This window comes from Lissotriton vulgaris, chromosome 2_1 (genome assembly GCF_964263255.1).
Source record: "Lissotriton vulgaris chromosome 2_1, aLisVul1.2, whole genome shotgun sequence".
In the NCBI taxonomy this organism is placed as follows: domain Eukaryota; kingdom Metazoa; phylum Chordata; class Amphibia; order Caudata; family Salamandridae; genus Lissotriton; species Lissotriton vulgaris.
The window spans coordinates 553,714,990-553,732,518 of NC_141687.1; the positions used below are offsets into that span (position 1 = coordinate 553,714,990).

The window sequence follows — 17,529 nt, forward strand, 5'->3', positions numbered from 1 at the left end:
TCTACATTGCAGTGCCGGGATTGATTTATCCTGTTAACCTTACGCTTATCACATCTTTCCTTTTACAGTTGTGTCAGGAAAACTTAAGCATGGATTATAGCCTAGGAAAAAACATGTTAAATGCAGAAAGAATCATGCTTGTGCAGAAATGTGCTTGGAGGTAGCAATGCTTATTTAGTATTTGTACAAGTGCAACGTTTTTTCCAACAGATTGAAGGGTGCTTATGCATATTCATGAGGGTATGTCTATTCATGAGGGAAGCACGATGAAAGCACGTTGAGCAGGTGTGCTCAACCGATATTTCCCCACACGTGTAAAAAGCCTATAAAAGGCTTGCCGGTTCCTAAACAAACGCTTCGCTTCTCAGCTTCAGCGCCGCTTAGGAGCCTCCAGGACCCGTCTCCCAGCACCCGGCCCCGCCCGCTTGCAGCGCGACTTGCCTGACTCGCCTGCTTCTCTTCTCGACCAGGAGCAATCCCGAAGGAGTTTCCCGATCATCGGAGCGACCTGGCTGTTTCTTCGAACTCTGTCAAGCATTGTGACAGTGTTCCAGTCATTTCCGGTTTTCGAGCGTTTCAAGTCGGAGCTCGTTTCTGGTGGGACCCGCTCCTCTCTTCCGGTCTCAGGATACAGACTTCCTACCCACACACGGATTGAAGTAAGACTATTCCGTTTTTTTTTTAACTTAGCAAACAAACCTTGGCAAATGTGTAAAAACGAACCTTGGCAAAACCAATGAAAAACTAAAAAGCGAATCTTGATAAAAGCTAAAAGAAAAAGGATTTTCTCTAGATGGACATAGTAGCTGATTGTTTGGACATTGTAGCTGATTGTTTGATAGTTTGTACTTGCAGAACTTTTAGAGACAAACTGTATATGCACATTGTGGTAATGCAGTGACTTAAACTGCATAAGACTAAATGTGAGATTGTAACCAAGGGATGGTTCGTCACAATAGTTGTTAGGGGGCCAGTATTTGTTCTTTTTATTTCTTTTCACAGAACCCCCAATTATTGAAGCACACGAAACAGTGTAAGGTAAGGCAAGTTTGCATGTTGAGTGCAGTTTACAGTTTGACTAACCAGTTCACTGAATTGTTGGTAAGCAGTAAGGCCAAGCAATTGTTTACTCACTGTATTATGTTTTGAAGGTGCTATAAGAACTAAGCAGTTCAGAGAATTCTAAATGATGTTCATATACTAGCATAAGAAGCACAGGATTGGGGCTTTCTAAAAGTTGGTATGTACCAGAACTTCTTATTGTATATGTTGAAAGAAAGTGTCGATTAATAAGGAATCAATAGTGATTGGTGTAAACCTTTAATGCAGCACTGTCTAAGAATCAAGATTACAAGAGAAAGTCCAGAGTGCTTCAAACCAGAGAGAGACACCCATCTCCCAGAAGAGATCCAGTGTTGTTTGTTTCTCTCTTTCGCTTTCCTTACCCCCATCCACTACCCCTTCCCGTCCCCCACTTCCCTGTCCCTTTGGGGGTCAGCAGGTTGTGCCAAGAGTTTTTAATCCTTGTCACATTTGCTGGTTCCTGAAGGTATTGGGACTAGTCAACTACAAGACGGAAGAAACCTGGACTCCTGAGGTGGCGTCTCTGACAGAAAGCGAAGCCAAACTGTCCATATTCCCTCTTGTAATTGACTATTCTCATGGAAGACATGGATGTTACCCAGCTGGTAGATTTAGTAAGAAAAATGAATGACGAGATACAGGACTTAAGGTTAGAAAATCAATCCCTTAGACAAGAATTAGATCACACCAGAGAAGGCTTCACTTCTTGGAGAGACAAAGAGGAGCCTAAAAAGCCAATTCTATCACCTCCCAAATTCGGGGTCCCTTTCCAGAACCCAACACCTAGTACAGGAATAGGTCAAGGGCAACCGACTCAAATCACAGTAGTCTCTCCACAGCCTGTTCCTTTAGCTAATCCCGAGCGCTTTTCTGGCGACAGTTCTCACTTCACAACCTTTATGAGTCAGTGTCAGTTACACTTTTTATGTAAACCTCAAGTGTTCACTTCAGACACCTCTAAAGTAGCTTTCATTATTTCTTATTTAAGAGGTGTAGCGGCCAACTGGGCCATGCCTTTGGTGGACAAGAATGATCCATTACTACACAACCTAACACAGTTCAGAACAGCCATGTCTAGGTTATTTGCCAAGCAGGTCTTTTTGCAAGCATCTGATAATGAGTTATTAAATCTTCGCCAGGGCTCTCGAGACCTGATTTCTTATGTGACCACTTTTAACCGATTGTTAGCCGAAACCCAGTGGCCAGAAGATAAAAGGATATCCTTGTTTTATCGGGGTCTTAGGGAGGAATTGAAGGACTCTTTGGCTCATATTGTAGATCTCCCTGATGACTTCACAGAATTTCAAGATCTCGTAGTTAAGTTAGACCACAGACTGGGAGAGAGGAGAACAGAAAGACCTAAGTCAGATTTTAGGGCCTTGCACTTCAAGTCTGATAGGAAAAATGCAGAGGTAGATTAGAATGCTCAAGTAGAACCAATGCAGATAGGTGGAATTAAAGGACCTTTGTCGCAAGAGGAAAAAGATAGGAGAAGGAAGGCAAACCTATGTCTTTATTGTGGGAAGTCTGGTCATTTCGCCAAGGAGTGTCCGATTCGACCTGTTAAAAAGTAGCTCCTGGCTACAATTCAGGATCCTCATTTGGAGTCGGAAAACTAGGTTTCTCGAGGGAAAAAGAGACCGATCCCTCGGGAAATAAGATTATGGAGGTCTCAAGGTATGTTACTAGTATAGCCAATCACATACCCCGTCATTTCACAATAAGGTTGGTTTTGGTCTTGGCAAATCAACAGAGGCATAGTATTCCTGTTTTGATCGATTCTGGTGCCACAGGAAACTTTTTTGATTTAGAATTCGCTAAAAGGTTAAATTTAACTAAAATCCCAAAAAAGGAACCTGAACCCGTGCGGGCAGTGGACGGTTCAGCCCTTTCATCTGGTTTGATCAGATTTCACACTCCTCCTTTACTTCTTCTATCGGATAATGGCCATACCGAATTGACAGTTTTTGACCTGATTGACACTCCCGCTTTTGGAGTTATCTTAGGCATCCCATGGTTAGAACTTCACAACCCAAAAATTGATTGGGTGAAGCGTACTGTAACTTTGGATTCTTTACATTGCAAAACACATTGTTATCAGGAAAATAGAGACCCCAACCTACCCCTTGTCTGTGCTGCTACGCAATCAGACTCGGTGGAATTACCAACCGAATTTAAAGACTTTTTGGATGTATTTGATCCTGTAAAAGCAACTAAGTTGCCCCCCCACAGGGTTTACGACTGTAGAATCGATTTGATCCCAGGGGCAGTGCTACCCTGTAGTCGAGTCTATGCCCTCACCGAACCGGAAAATCAATACCTACGTACCTACCTAGATGAGTTGTTGGAATTAGGCTTTATTAGACACTCAACCTCGCCAGTCTCGTCCCCTCTATTCTTTGTTGCTAAAAAGACTGGTGATTTGAGGGCCTGCATCGACTATCGTGCAATCAATAAAGCCACTGTAAAAAATCGATATCCACTCCCGTTGATTCCCGTGCTGTTGAATCAGGTCAAAGGGTCAACAATTTACACCAAATTAGATCTTCGTGGGGCATACCATCTGATCAGAGTCAAAGAAGGCGACGAATGGAAGACTGCCTTTCGTACTAAATTCGGCCTGTTCGAATATACAGTGATGCCTTTTGGTCTCTGCAACGCTCCGGCGGCCTTCCAGTACTTCATAAATGAGGTGTTGCATGAACTATTGAACGTTTGCGTCATTGTTTATATCGACGATATTCTAATCTTTTCCAAAACTCCAGAGGAGCATGTTTCACATGTTAAATCGGTTTTACAGAAGCTACGAGATAACTCACTGTTTGTAAAACTTGAGAAATGTGTTTTTAACACAACAAAAGTGGAATTCCTGGGTTACTGGTTGTCCCCCGAAGGTATAGTCATGGACCCTAAAAAGGTAAAAGCAATTTTGGATTGGCCAACCCCTACTTCTATCAAAGAGGTACAAAGAATTCTGGGGTTTGCAAATTTCTATAGGAGATTTATCTCGAAGTTTTCTGAAATCGTGGTACCCATAACCAGCCTTCTACAAAAAGGAAAGAAATTCCTTTGGAATGAAAAAGCCGAACAAGCCTTTGACCTTCTGAAAAAAGCCTTCACGTCTGCTCCAATCTTAACACACCCAGACCCGGACAGGCCCTTCTTTGTTGAAGCAGACGCTTCTCAAACCGCAATTGGGGGAGTTTTGCTTCAGAAGGTTGCTGATTCAGGAAGTTACCATCCTATAGCTTTTTTTTCCAGGAAACTGTTGCCGGCAGAACAGAATTACACGATTGCTGAACGGGAACTTTTGGCAATCAAGGCTGTCTTTCAGGAATGGAGACATCACCTTCTAGGGGCCAAACACACAATAACTATATTCTCAGATCACAAGAATTTACAGTTTTACTCAACTGTGAAAGCATTCACACCACGACAGATGAGGTGGTTGCAATTCTTTAGCGAATTCGACTTCATAATCACTTACAGGCCAGGAGCAAAACAATTGTTGTCTGATACCCTCTCACGTTTAGTTTGCGAAAAAGACAAGAAGACTAAAGAAGGGGATCAGAGTATAATACCAGTAGAAAAAATTTGTGCAGAAATCACTCAGTTAGACTTTCTATCTTTACTCAAGGATCAACATAAAGATTTGGATCCAAAAGATTGGCTTGCACTAAAACAGACTTCAGTATTAGATGGTATATTCTATTTTAAGAATAAGGTATTCCTTCCAAAAGAAGATTTAAGAAAACAAGTGATTAAGTGGAACCATGATTTGGCTATGGCCGCTCATCCTGGAATTAACAAGACTACGGAATTGTGCCAAAGGATTGTGCCAAAGGCACTTTTGGTGGAAAGGTATGAAATCTGATATCCAGCAGTATGTCCAGACTTGTCCGGTGTGTGCCCGACAAAAGCCTTCACACTCACTTCCGGTTGGCTTGTTGCAACCAATGGAGATACCACCTATACCCTGGCATACTATTAGTTTGGATTTTGTAACAGATTTACCAACATCGTCAGGGATGACTACTATTCTAGTAGTAGTGGATTTGTTGTCTAAAATGGGTCACTTTATTCCACTACCTAAACTTCCATCTTCAGTAGAGTTCAGTAAGGTGTTTATAGCTAACATTGTGAAATTACATGGTCTTCCGCAAAAAATTATTTCTGACAGAGGGCCACAATTCCTGTCAAATTTTTGGAAACAATTGAGCAGTCACCTAGGGATCGACTTAGCTTTGTCATCAGCTTTCCACCCTCAAACTGACGGGCAAACCGAGAAAGTGAATCAATACCTGGAACAAAGTTTGCGTTGTCTAACCACTACTTTAACTACAGAATGGGTAGACGCTCTGCCTTTAGCAGAATTCACTTATAATAACACAATGTGTAGAAAAAGGTAGGGCTAGGACCTTTCTCAAGATTTGCCCGGCGCTAACCGCCCTTGTACCATTCAAGTTTACCAAGCAATGAGGCAGGCGCCGGAGACCAGAAGGCAGGAAACAGAAGTTTATTCCGACGGAGCAGAACACATCAGATCAGACAACAAGGTATCATGTCGAGGTGCTCTAACAGCCTCTCGGAGGCCTGGCCTCTTATACACTGGTTTATGGCATGTGACCTTCTCTTGATACAATCAGATCCTTGTGAGGCAAGAAAAAGACATCCCCGTAATCCTAGTGTCAATCCCACCCCCATATACCGTCACAATAGAGTTTCTCAACCTGCTGATAAGAGGAGGGGACCATCACGCAGCTGAGTGTTCCGTCGAGTCTTAGGATGTGTGCGCCTGATCATATCACAGGGGGTGGGGAGGCCTGGATCAATAGAGGGCCCTTTGAAGGAGAGCGACCTCATACAATATAGGGCAGTAAATGATATCTCCCGGCTTAGGCAATGGCCTCGGACCTGTGTGGACAGTCGGACACGGGGTGAGGGGCTATCAATGGAGTGGTATTCATGCCGCGTGGACAATCCAGCGCAGGAGGGAGGTTTGTCAACAGAGGGGCATTCATGGGAGGAGAGGAGGTGTTGGTCAGGCGCTAGCGTGACTCCCAAGGACAGGGTCATGCAGAAGGGTCCTGCTCGTAAGGAGGAGGAGGGAGGGGGAGCCAGGGTGCGCGGAGGATGCTTGCAGGGTCAGAGGGACGTGCTGGCGATCGATCGTGGACAGGGAGACCATGATACCTAAAATGGCTGCCATGCACGTAATACATAGGTGACCTAGAATAGCTGCCGTGCATGTAGTACATAGGTGACAAGCTGGCGCAGATGATGTTCAGATCGCAAGTCAAAATTCCACAGTCCTCCCTTTTAACATATCTCGCCAACTTGTCAGTTTGAATTTATCCCCATAAGGCCACGTATTTCTACTTCATAGAGGGGGCTCATGTGCTCATTTCGGAAGTCCAAAGTCTTTGGGCACATACAGTTAGAAACAAGGCCGCACAAGGGTGGCAGACATTGGATACCTAAACAGCACCCACATAAGATCACAACAGGTATCAACACAAAGGAAAACAACTTCCAACCCCAATTCTTCAAAGTGTCCCAAAACCAGTTCCCAAGCGACCATCCTTCTTGTTCTTGGTGAACCTCTGAGGAAAGTCTGTGGAGGTGTTCAATGGCTTTGTAGACTGAAGGCGAGTTGTCAGGCACGTATGTGCAGCAGCTGGATCCGATGATGCGGCATGCTCCTCCTCGGTCGGCTAGGACCACGTCTAGGACAAGTCTATTTTGGAGGGTCACGAGGCGGACCGCCTGAAGTTCTGCAGTGTTGTTGGCGAGGATACCGGCAGTGATGTTGATCGTTGTTTCTACTGCCTGGGTCAGGTGCCGGATAGCACGGCTGTTTGCCATTGGGCCCCACAGAGGAACAAGTCCCTTTGCTGCATCTAGGAACTGTGCTCCGGTGGAGTCGGCTTGCCCAAGGTCGTCTGCACGCCTCTGCCTGTGATGGTTGGCAGGGGCTACATATGTGGGTGGGAGAACGAAGGCAATGTAACAGGTACCCTTCCAACCCTTCGGGAGCCAGGTGTAGGCCTTGGTGCCACACACAAAGTACATGTTTGGAGAAGCAACAAAGGAAGGGGGGTCAGCTGAGTCCAATGTTCTGGTGGTCTGGCAGGCGCTGTGACCCACCAGCTGCGTTCCATGGCCTTCGAGACACACAAGACCTGTGACATTGATGACAGACAGAGCCACAGTCAGTGTTGCGGTAGTTTGTTTTTGTAGATGAGAGAAGGTGGTCCTGGCTGGATTGTGGAGCACCTGTACTTCGACTCGTTCTTTGGCTGGAATGTTTTTGATGAAGGTGGCGCCTGTGAGTGCAGGACACAGGGCAGCAGGAGTCTTTCCGGTTCTGTTCAGCCAGAACTCAGAGTAGAAAGGTGACACTGTCCGGCCAGAGGTGGCGTTATCCTTGTGGCTCTCTTGCATGAGGATCAGCCAGGCGAGGCAAGAGCCGTGAACTGAGAAGGGTGAAGGGATGAAGGGAATAGAGTGTCCGGTGGCATGCGGGAGCAACCCGCAGATCCAACAGTTCGTAGCATTGGCAGCAATGTTGTGTTGGTGCAACAGTTGCACAAAGGAATTGTTCCAGAATTCCCTGCGCCTTTCTCGGAGCTGAGGCGACAGAGAGATTAGGTGATGCTCCTTCAGGGGGGTCGGCTGCACAGTAGGTAGCAATGCCTCATGAGCCGGTGTGCTTTCTTCCAGAATCCAGAAGGAGGTCATGAGGAGGAGGCAGAAGAGGAAGACAATGAAGAGTGCGATTGTCTTTGATTTGTGCAAGTTGTCAGTCTTTGGATTTCTATACTGGGTATTTCCTGTTGCTTCCATCATCTTCTTATCTGGCGCTTCCATCATCTTCTTATCTGGCGCTTCCATCACCTTCAAGGGAGCTCGGTAGCGGGCAGAACCACAGACTTCGTTTAGCTTCTCTCCCGGCAACCTTTGATTGTGTTTAGGTCACCGTTCTGAGATTTAACTTAGTCCGTGGCCTACTTAGCCGAAACTCCCCCCTTTCGACGCAGGAAATACCCTTCTCTGGATGGCACAGTGGGATCGGAGAATTTTGCAAGTTCGAGTGCCCCAGTATCGGGATAACAGTCCAATATCGGTCGGTCTTTGCTCAGGAGCTCTTCTTGGGTGCTGACGTTTTCTGTCGTGGCCAGGTTTGCAGAGACTTTTCGGCAATGGTGCGCATGCAGCCAATGCCTCTTCCCCTCCACTCGGAGCGCCGTTCGGGTGGTGATCAGCACTTGCCAGGGGCCCGTCCACCGAGGTTCCAGATTCTTGGTTCGCTGGAAATTTCGTATCAGCACGAAATCTCCCGGTTGGATGTCATGGCCGGGGCCCCTGGAAGCATCGGGGATAGCCTGCTGCACCTGTTGATGGATGACAGACAACGTTTTAGTTAACTTGCACAAATAATCAGATAGTAGGACGTCCGGGACGTCATGAATGGAGGTCGGTTTGGGAGCAGTCCAGAGATTCATCGGACGCCCAAACACGACCTCGTAGGGGGTCAAATGGTGCTTGGTGGGAGTGGAGCGCATTGATAACAAGGCCAGTGGGAGGGCATCCGGCCAGTTAAGTCCAGTGGTGGCCACTATTTTTGCCAGTTTCAGCTTCAGGGTGGCATTATGGCGTTCCACTAGACCAGCGGATTGGGGGTGGAAGACCGCATGAAATCGTTGCTTCACCCCCAACCCTTTTAGGATTAATTGGATAACCTCAGCTATGAAGTGGGGGCCGTTGTCGCTCCATAAAATCCGACAAAGGCCATAGCGAGGGAAGAATTCCTTCAGTAGTACTTTGGCAGTAGTCATGGCAGTGTTGTCACGGGTTGGATAGGCTTCCACCCATTTGCTGAAGGCACACACAATGACTAGTACATACTTCAGGTTTTGGCATCTCTCTAGTTGGATGTAATCCATCTGAAGGACCTCAAAGGGGTGATTGGGGGTCCCGAACCCTCCCCGGGGTACTACAGTCCCTTTCCCGGGGTTGTGTTGCAGACAGATGAGGCACTGCTGAACTAGGCGTCTGGCTGAGTCGGGGATTTTGTCATTGTGCCAGACTTTGGAAATGAGTTCGATCATGGGTGCAGATCCTATGTGTGCGGGGGAGTGAGCCATTGTCAGTATGGGAATCAGATATGAGTCGGGCAGCAACCATTTGTTTGCATCTTTTGTTCGCCAGCAACCCTCTTCGTCCTTCAAACCCACCCTTGCCCATTTAGTCAATTCGTGAGGGGTGCTGGCCGACTGTATGTCTCTGATCATTTCCCTTGTGTCACTCCATTTTTCTGCTTGTGACCTAGTCACATATATGCGTGTCACTGTCCTATTCTCAGCTGTGGTTCGTGCAGTGATGTCGGCTAATGCATTCCCTTGTCCGACTAAGTCTGTCACTCTTTTGTGTGCCTGACATTTGATCACCGCTAATCGTTTGGGGAGGAGAACTGCCTCAATCAGAGCGGACACTAAATCTCCGTGGAGGATTGGGGTGCCGTGGGACGTCAGGAATCCCCTCTCCCTCCACAGGAGCCCAAAATGGTGGACCACTCCGAAGGCATACTGGCTGTCCGTATATACGTTCGCGGTGGTCCCTGCGGCTATGATGCATGCTCGGGTGAGGGCTATCAGCTCCGCTGCCTGGGCAGATCGTTGTGTGATGCAGGCTGTCTCAACTACTGTTTGGGCTGTCGTTACTGCATAGGCAGCTGAAGTGGTGCCATCTGGGAGTTTGATGCATGAGCCGTCTACCCATAGCTCTCCATCGGGATCAGGAAAAGCAGTGTCTCGGAGGTCAACCCTACTCTTAGTCTGTTCGTCTGTGAGGGTCACACAGTCGTGTATGGGAGGAACGTCGGGGTCGTTTTCAGGCAAGGGTAACAATGTGGCAGGATTCAAAGTCGTGCATCTCTTAAGTGTGATGTGGGGTGCAAGCAGAGTCAACTCGTACCCTGTCAGTCGTGCGCTAGTCAGGTGTTGGGTCTTTGTCTGGTTCAAAAGGGTGTCAACTGCATGGGGCACTAATACAGTGAGGGAGTTGGAAAGTACGATTCCCTCGCTCTGACGGATGGAGACAGCAGCGGCAGCTACTGCTCGAAGGCAGGCAGGTAAGGCTCTGGCTACAGGATCAAGAGTGGCGGAGAAGTAGGCACAAGGGCGCTGCTTAGGGCCAATCGATTGAGTCAGGACAGACAATGCGCATCCCTCCCTTTCGTGGGTGAAGAGGGAGAAGGGTTTGGAGTAATCCGGCGTTCCGAGGACGGGAGCTGAGCAGAGTGCATCCCGTAATTCCTTAAAGGAGGCTTGACACTCAGTGGTCCAAGGAAGCGGGGAGGGGACATCTTTGGTCAGCAGGGCAAGTAATGGTTTCACAATGAGGCTGTAATTAGGCAACCACTGTCTGCAAAAAGAGGTTAGGCCAACCAAAGAGCGGACCTGCTTTTGCGTTTTTGGGATGGGGGTGTCTAGGATAGTTTGGATTCGGTCAGGGGTAAGTTTCCTCCCTTCCTTGGACAGAAGATGGCCTAGGTAAGTTACTTGTGGCTGGCAGAACTGTAGTTTCTTTTTGGAGACTTTATGGCCATTTTCTGCAAGGAAGTGTAGGAGTTGGACGGTGGCTGTCGTTGCCAGCGGGGTGGTGTCGGCCGCCAGAAGGATATCATCGACATATTGGATCAACACCACTCCCTCTGGTAGCTGGAAAGCATCCAGCTGTCTTTTGAGGGCCTGGCTGTAAATGCTGGGACTTTCAGTGTACCCCTGGGGAGCTCTACAGAATCGGTACGAGCGAGATTTTAAAGTGAAGCCGAAAAGATAACGGCTGTCTGGATGGATGGGGATAGAGAAAAATGCGTTTTTAAGGTCGATAACAGAGAAGGTGGTGGCAGTGGACGGGATGAGGGTCAGAATGGTGGTGATATCAGAGACCACAGGATATTGGGGTACAACCACTTTGTTAATCTCTCGTAAGTCGATGATGAAGCGGTACGCTTTCTCATCTCCTTCACCTTGCTTCTTAACAATGGGTAGGATTGGGCTGTTGCAGACGTTGCTAACCACTTCTTCAACCACTCCTGCATCTACCAGAGACTGAATGATCGCTACCAGTGCCTTCTCACCCTCTGGGGATATCCGATATTGCGGGAGTTTCGGGAGCATAGCGTCCTGTCTTACAGTTATATGAATAGGGTCAATCATCATTCGCCCCACATCAGAGTCGTTTTTGGCCCACAAGTACGGGGGCAGGGCGTCAAGCAAGGACATGTCAGCGTCAGTTATGGGGCACATGTGTCGTGGGGGACGGGATCTGGGCATGTCTGGGTTGTCGTACAGGATGACTCGTATTCCATCTGGGGAACACCTAATGGTAGCTCGAAAATGCTTCAGTAAGTCAATGCCCATAATGGCGTCAGGGGAGTTGGAGGAGAGTAGAAATGTCGCGTCAGCAGTGTTGCTTTCTAGGTCAAAGGTAATAGGTACGGACAGGGGGTTAGTGGAGGGCGTCCCATCGAAACCTATCGACGTTATGTGTGAGCCAGACAAGGGTGCCCTTGGAATCAGTCGTTTTGATAACACACTACGTGTCGCCCCAGTGTCTACCAAGAATGGAGACTCTGTACCCAAGACCTTAGCGGTGACATAAGGACCTTGCTGGTCAACACAGAGCTCGACTGGATCCCTCCCTTGCCCCTGGCAGTCCTATGCAAAATCGGGGGCATTTTCACCTTCGGATAGCTGATATTGATTCTGTCGAGGACGGTCAAATGTATCCAGTCTTCCTGATCTGTCATTGCTAGTGTCGTTGGAGTTCCCTCGTCCCTGTACTCTATTCCTCGGACCACCTGCCACATCCCTGGAATCCCTATTTCTATTCATCTCTAGCAAAACCGGACACTGGGTTTTCCAATGGCCGAACCCTTTGCAGAAGGCGCATTGGTCATTGCTAATATCTCTCCGTCCAGTGTGAGATGTCGGGGTGTGATCCTTAGGAGGTAGATCTCTGGGGGCGTTTGATTGGTAGTTCCCCCTTTGATGTTCCCGTCCTAGAGCTATACCCTGTATCTGGGCTATCATTACCCTTTCCTTCAAATCTTTCTTCTTTTTCTCGGACGCCCTATCATTCTCATTCTTTTGGTGCTCGTAATACTGAGCCATCTGAAGGATAGCTGCGGGTTTGGAGGCCCCCCAACTACTCTCACTTGTCTGTAGTTTTTGGGAGACTTCTTGAGTTAGTCCTTTTACATAATTTTGCACAAACAGGTGCTGTCCGGTTGCGGTGGTCATGTCCTGGCCACTGTAGTCGGAGAACACTGTCTCAAATCGGGAGAAGTATTCTGACACATCTTCCTGGGGTTTCTGTCGACAGGCCGTGACTATCGACCAGTCTACTTTTCTTTCCGGGACCAGTGTTTTTAATTTCTGAACTATTTTATCTGGGAGTTCCAGTATGTCCTTCACTGGTTTACTCCCTGGCTCTCGCTGTCTGTCTAGTTTACCGAGTTGGTCCCAGGTATGTCCAAACAGATCCGTGTGGTCAGCCTTCCGGATTTGCTTCCACACGTCAGCTGGCAGACATAGCCCAAAGAACAAGTCAATATCTGCTAAAGTCATTATTGTCGAACCCAAGGCTATGCCTAATTCGGTATAAAATGCTGTCGGGTTCTTTCTTAAGTCGGGCAGGGTTTGCTTAAAGGTTAGGATATCTTGTCGGTCCCATGGTTGATATACCCAATTGTACACAACCCTTCCCTTTGCATTTTCATTATTAATATCATCGCTCATTCCCTGGCCCCGTGGCGGGATCCAGTAAGGAGCCGCTTCTCTGATAGGCATCATAGTATTGGCTACTTCTGCCGAGGTTGTTTCAGGGACCGTAACCTTGGCTTCTGGTTTCTGTTCTGTGAGGTGGCGGAAGACCTCAAGCATTTGCATGAAGAGCTCCGTCGCCTCACGTTCAGTCCCATCTCCAACATCAATTTTCCTATACAGCGTTGTTAATTTAGCGGGACCCTTGCTCTGATACCTATCTTCATACGCGTTCAGGGTGTGGTAGCTGAATCGCAAGATGAAATGCCGTCTGTGGCTGTCGGCATGTGAATTATATATGTTCATTGTGTACTCTTCGCTCTCCCTTCGTTCTACTAAGGTCTTTGCTATTTTGTCGATCCCATCCCGCTCATCTTTGCTTAATCTATTTAATCTGGCCGATGATTGTTTGCTAGACTCGGGGTCGTCTGATGAGGTTGTTAATGTGGCTGGTGCAAAGGCCGTGAGGGCTGGTGCACTAGCGCTGAGATCGCTTTCGCTCACACTCGGAGCGTGAAAGCTTTGTCGGCAGGGGGCATATGGAGGGGGCATGTAGATGGTTGGGGGACCTAGTAGTAGCTCATCGTTCGCCCGTTGTTTGGAGGGCAATTCAGGGTAGAGCGCAGAGGGGGTCCTAACAGGACATTGGCCTGTCGACCCTAATTCTTGGTTTTGCATAGTTTCCTTTCTTTCTTTTATTTCTTCTTCTAGTTGCTTTGCGGCTAGGTGGGCTGCCTTTCGTAATTCTTTCCCTATTTTTGCTTCTTCTCTTTTCTTTCGTTGTTCCGTTTCTTTGCGCCACATGCCGATACTGTCGAGCATAGTGGGCGTGGTCTTATTCTTCTGGAGCGCTATTTCTAATGTTTTTATTTTATTTTCGTCAAAGGAACCTATCAGTGGCCACTGACTTTCAAGGTTCTTTTTCGTATATTTATGCCATAGTTTAGTGTAAGCTATAGCGACTAGTCCATACTTAGTGAACATGTCCTTATTAGGGGTGCCTTCCAGTGGAGCTGGATGGTTCATCTCTAATAAGCGGTCCGGGCTAAACAGGCTACCAACCAGTGGGGAGAAGACAGGCATGACGGATTACAACGGGGACAAAAGTCTGCACTACCTATCTTATCACGGCGGACAAAGACTAGACAGAATATTTCTATTCTACGTTGTTTGGAGGCCGTGAATACCTCAAAAGAACCAATACCGAATAATCGGCCAATCAAACAATCCAGTGGGGAGAATAAGTGGGCACGAAAAATTATCGTTACCCACTCTTTCTCTACCTGCAAAGAGAGGCCTTGTTCTTCCCTGTTTGCAGACAAAGAATCTCCAGACAATAATCCACGAACGATAGTTCGGGAAACAGTGGGGGAGGAAGATAGGTACGACGGATTACAATGGGGACAAAAGTCTGCGTTACCTATCCTTCACTGCTTGCAAAGAGAGAGCCTGTTTGCTTTTCCCCGTTTGCAGACAGTGAATCTCCAGAGGGTTTCAACAAAGCGTAATACTAGTATTATCCAAAAACAATTTCCTCAATTCGTCGTGTTTACACGACCTTACCCGGACCGCATGGACGGTTTCCTGTCCTCTGGATCCAGCGCCCGATCGTCCTCTCTCCTTCGTGTTGTTCGCGGCACTCCTGATGGTGCCCAGTCAGGACCGTAGATCACTCGAGAGAGGTCTGTTCAGAACTAGTGAAGGTCGGATGATCGGCTGTCAGACGAGGGTCTATCGGACACAAGCTCTTCCCGATCGTTGCAGTCGTTCACTCTGTCATCGGGACCTCTCCCACTGGATCCACGTGTCGCTGATGGGCCCCACGTTGGGCGCCAATTTGTAGAAAAAGGTAGGGCTAGGACCTTTCTCAAGATTTGCCCGGCGCTAACCGCCCTTGTACCATTCAAGTTTACCAAGCAATGAGGCAGGCGCCGGAGACCAGAAGGCAGGAAACAGAAGTTTATTCCGACGGAGCAGAACACATCAGATCAGACAACAAGGTATCATGTCGAGGTGCTCTAACAGCCTCTCGGAGGCCTGGCCTCTTATACACTGGTTTATGGCATGTGACCTTCTCTTGATACAATCAGATCCTTGTGAGGCAAGAAAAAGACATCCCCGTAATCCTAGTGTCAATCCCACCCCCATATACCGTCACAATAGAGTTTCTCAACCTGCTGATAAGAGGAGGGGACCATCACGCAGCTGAGTGTTCCGTCGAGTCTTAGGATGTGTGCGCCTGATCATATCACAGGGGGTGGGGAGGCCTGGATCAATAGAGGGCCCTTTGAAGGAGAGCGACCTCATACAATATAGGGCAGTAAATGATATCTCCCGGCTTAGGCAATGGCCTCGGACCTGTGTGGACAGTCGGACACGGGGTGAGGGGCTATCAATGGAGTGGTATTCATGCCGCGTGGACAATCCAGCGCAGGAGGGAGGTTTGTCAACAGAGGGGCATTCATGGGAGGAGAGGAGGTGTTGGTCAGGCGCTAGCGTGACTCCCAAGGACAGGGTCATGCAGAAGGGTCCTGCTCGTAAGGAGGAGGAGGGAGGGGGAGCCAGGGTGCGCGGAGGATGCTTGCTGGGTCAGAGGGACGTGCTGGCGATCGATCGTGGACAGGGAGACCATGATACCTAAAATGGCTGCCATGCACGTAATACATAGGTGACCTAGAATAGCTGCCGTGCATGTAGTACATAGGTGACAAGCTGGCGCAGATGATGTTCAGATCGCAAGTCAAAATTCCACAAATGCACTCAGCCCTAGGTTGTTCCCCGTTTTATTTTCTTACTGGCCAACATCCTAGAACTCTGCCTGTAATTGTCCCTGAGAAACAGAACAGTATGCCAGCAGTTGCAGAAAGGCTAATTAGTTTACGCAAATTTCAGGAGAACGTTAAACTAACCTTAACTAAACAAAAAGAAAAGATGAAACATTATGCTGATCAACACAGAAAGCCTGCCCCAACTTATAAACCTGGGGATCAGGTTTGGTTATCGACCAAGAACATACAGATTGAGGGTCCTAAAAAGTTAAAACCAAGATTCATTGGCCCATTTTCCATAGACAGAATAATAAACCCAGTTTCAGTAAAACTGATCCTTCCCCAAGATTATAAGATTCATCCAGTATTCCATGTGTCCCTGATTAAACCCGTGCAGCCTAACACCCGTCCAGATGCTCCTCCCCCTCCTCTTATAAAAAGAGATCATGTTGAGTACGAGATCAGGAAAATACTAGATTCAAAAAGAATTAGGGGACGTTTGTACTACTTGATTGACTGGAAGGGCTATGATAGTGCAGAAAGATCCTGGGAACCTGAGAGTAATGTTCACGCCCCCCGTTTGATCCGCTCCTTTCACGCATTGAACCCCGGCAAACCACGACCTCTGAGAAGACCTTTGGGGGGGGGAACTGTCAGGAAAACTTAAGCATGGATTATAGCCTAGGAAAAAACATGTTAAATGCAGAAAGAATCATGCTTGTGCAGAAATGTGCTTGGAGGTAGCAATGCTTATTTAGTATTTGTACAAGTGCAACGTTTTTTCCAACAGATTGAAGGGTGCTTATGCATATTCATGAGGGTATGTCTATTCATGAGGGAAGCACGTTGAAAGCACGTTGAGCAGGTGTGCTCAACCGATATTTCCCCACACGTGTAAAAAGCCTATAAAAGGCTTGCCGGTTCCTAAACAAACGCTTCGCTTCTCAGCTTCAGCGCCGCTTAGGAGCCTCCAGGACCCGTCTCCCAGCACCCGGCCCCGCCCGCTTGCAGCGCGACTTGCCTGACTCGCCTGCTTCTCTTCTCGACCAGGAGCAATCCCGAAGGAGTTTCCCGATCATCGGAGCGACCTGGCTGTTTCTTCGAACTCCGTCAAGCATTGTGACAGTGTTCCAGTCATTTCCGGTTTTCGAGCGTTTCAAGTCGGAGCTCGTTTCTGGTGGGACCCGCTCCTCTCTTCCGGTCTCAGGATACAGACTTCCTACCCACACACGGATTGAAGTAAGACTATTCCGTTTTTTTTAAAACTTAGCAAACAAACCTTGGCAAATGTGTAAAAACAAACCTTGGCAAAACCAATGAAAAACTAAAAAGCGAATCTTGATAAAAGCTAAAAGACAAAGGATTTTCTCTAGATGGACATAGTAGCTGATTGTTTGGACATTGTAGCTGATTGTTTGATAGTTTGTACTTGCAGAACTTTTAGAGACAAACTGTATATGCACATTGTGGTAATGCAGTGACTTAAACTGCATAAGACTAAATGTGAGATTGTAACCAAGGGATGGTTCGTCACAATAGTTGTTAGGGGGCCAGTATTTGTTCTTTTTATTTCTTTTCACAGAACCCCCAATTATTGAAGCACACGAAACAGTGTAAGGTAAGGCAAGTTTGCATGTTGAGTGCAGTTTACAGTTTGACTAACCAGTTCACTGAATTGTTGGTAAGCAGTAAGGCCAAGCAATTGTTTACTCACTGTATTATGTTTTGAAGGTGCTATAAGAACTAAGCAGTTCGGAGAATTCTAAATGATGTTCATATACTAGCATAAGAAGCACAGGATTGGGGCTTTCTAAAAGTTGGTATGTACCAGAACTTCTTATTGTATA

General features: G+C 47.4%; 1 protein-coding gene across 1 annotated transcript in view; it reads right to left on the reverse strand.

The window, feature by feature from the left end:
* Positions 1-17,529, reverse strand: part of KANSL1L (KAT8 regulatory NSL complex subunit 1 like) — a 2,604,205-nt gene that overhangs the window by 825,377 nt on the left and 1,761,299 nt on the right. The window lies entirely within an intron of this gene.